Genomic DNA, 2,500 nt, shown 5'->3' with positions numbered 1-2,500 from the left:
AATTATTCTGTTAAGGAGATTTTATGTAGAGTATTTAGAAGGACTGGGTAGAAGGAATTATGTAGTTGTCATGGGTGACATAAATGCTAGAGTGGGCGCTGGAGAGGTAGAAGGTGTGTTGAACAAGAGATGGTAATAAGTGCTAGCTTTTTTAAAAAGAAAGATAAAAATAAGTATACATGGGTAAGAGTGGCAAATGGAAGAGTAGTAGAAAGGGCATTAATGGATTATGTGTTGATAACTAAAAGAATGTTTGGAAGATTGAAAGACGTGCACGTGTTTAGGGGTATGGGTAACGGTATGTCTGATCATTTTTTGGTGGAAGGAAATTTAGTTGTAGTAAAAGAGTGGGGGAATAGAGTAGGTGGATGTAAAAAGGGAGTTAGTGAGGGTTGAAGAGCTAATAAAACCGGGGGTAAAAAGTAAATATCAGGAAAGGTTGAAAATGGCATATGACGAGGTGAGAGTAAGAGAAACTGGAAATTTAGAGAAGGAGTGGAAGTTAGCAAAAGAACATTTTGTTGGGATTGCAAGTGATGTATGTGGCAAGAAGGTTGTTGGAGGCAGTATGAGGAAGGGCAGTGAATGGTGGAATGAAGGAGTGAAGGTAAAATTGGAAGAGAAAAAAGAGGGCTTTTGAAGAATGGCTGCAGAGTAATAGTATAGAGAAGTATGAAAAATATAGAGAGAAAAAAGTGGAAGTAAAGCGCAAGGTACGTAAGGCAAAGAGGGCGGCTGACCTGAGATGGAGTCAGGGACTGGGTCAGTCATATGAAGAGAATAAGAAGAAGTTTTGGAAAGAAGTGAAGAGAGTAAGGAAGGCTGGCGCAAGAATTGAAGAGACAGTGAAAGATGGAAATGGAAGGTTGTTAAAAGGAGAGGAGGCAAGGAAAAGGTGGGCGGAATATTTTGAAAGTTTGCTGAATGTTGAGGATAATAGGGAGGCAGACATAATTGCTGTTCCAGGTGTTGAGGTGCCAGTGATGGGAGATGAGAATGAGAGAAAGATTACAATAGAGGAAGTGAGGAGAGCACTAGATGAAACGAGAATAGGAAAAGCATCTGGTATGGATGGTGTGAGAGCTGAAATGTTGAAGGAAGGGGGTGTGACTGTACTTGAATGGTTGGTGAGATTGTTTAATATGTGTTTCGTGTTGTCAATGGTACCAGTAGATTGGGTTTGTGCGTGTATTGTACCACTATATAAGGGTAAGGGAGATGTGCATGAGTGTTGTAATTCAAGAGGTATTAGTTTGTTGAGTGTAGTTGGAAAAGTGTATGGTAGAGTACTGATTAATAGGATTAAGGATAAAACAGAGAATGCAATCTGGGAAGTACAGGGTGGTTTTAGAAGAGGTAGGGGTTGTATGAATCATATTTTTACAGTTAGGCAGATATGCGAGAAATATTTAGCAAAAGGTAAGGAGGTGTATGTTGCGTTTATGGATCTGGAGAAAGCATATGATAGAGTTGATAGGGAAGCAATGTGGAATGTGATGAGGTTGTATGGTGTTGGTGGAAGGTTGTTGCAAGCAGTGAAAAGTTTCTACAAAGGGAAATGAAGTGAGCGATTGGTTTCCCGTGAGAGTGGGGCTGAGACAGGGATGTGTGATGTCGCCGTGGTTGTTTAACTTGTATGTTGATGGAGTGGTGAGAGAGGTGAATGCTCGAGTGCTTGGACGAGGATTAAAACTGGTAGACGAGAATGATCATGAATGGGAGGTAAATCAGTTGTTGTTTGCGGATGATACTGTACTGGTAGCAGACACAGAAGAGAAGCTTGACCGACTAGTGACAGAATTTGGAAGGGTGTGTGAGAGAAGGAAGTCGAGAGTTAATGTGGGTAAGAGTAAGGTTATGAGATGTACGAGAAGGGAAGGTGGTGCAAGGTTGAATGTCATGTTGAATGGAGAGTTACTTGAGGAGGTGGATCAGTTTAAGTACTTGGGGTCTGTTGTTGCAGCAAATGGTGGAGTGGAAGCAGATGTACGTCAGAGAGTGAATGAAGGATACAAAGTGTTGGGGGCAGTTAAGGGAGTAGTAAAAAAAGAGGGTTGGGCATGAATGTAAAGAGAGTTCTATATGAGAAAGTGGTTGTACCAACTGTGATGTATGGATCGGAGTTGTGGGGAATGAAAGTGATGGAGAGACAAAAATTGAATGTGTTTGAGATGAAGTGTCTAAGGAGTATGGCTGGTGTATCTCGAGTAGATAGGGTTAGGAACGAAGTGGTGAGGGTGAGAACGGGTGTAAGAAATGAGTTAGCGGCTAGAGTGGATATGAATGTGTTGAGGTGGTTTGGCCATGTTGAGAGAATGGAAAATGGCTGTCTGCTAAAGAAGGTGATGAATGCAAGAGTTGATGGGAGAAGTACAAGAGGAAGGCCAAGGTTTGGGTGGATGGATGGTGTGAAGAAAGCTCTGGGTGATAGGAGGATAGATGTGAGAGAGGCAAGAGAGCGTGCTAGAAATAGGAATGAATGGCGAGCGATTGTGACGCA

The sequence above is a fragment of the Palaemon carinicauda genome, chromosome 15, assembly GCF_036898095.1.
Source record: "Palaemon carinicauda isolate YSFRI2023 chromosome 15, ASM3689809v2, whole genome shotgun sequence".
Classification (NCBI taxonomy): domain Eukaryota; kingdom Metazoa; phylum Arthropoda; class Malacostraca; order Decapoda; family Palaemonidae; genus Palaemon; species Palaemon carinicauda.
This window is presented reverse-complemented; position numbering follows the sequence as displayed.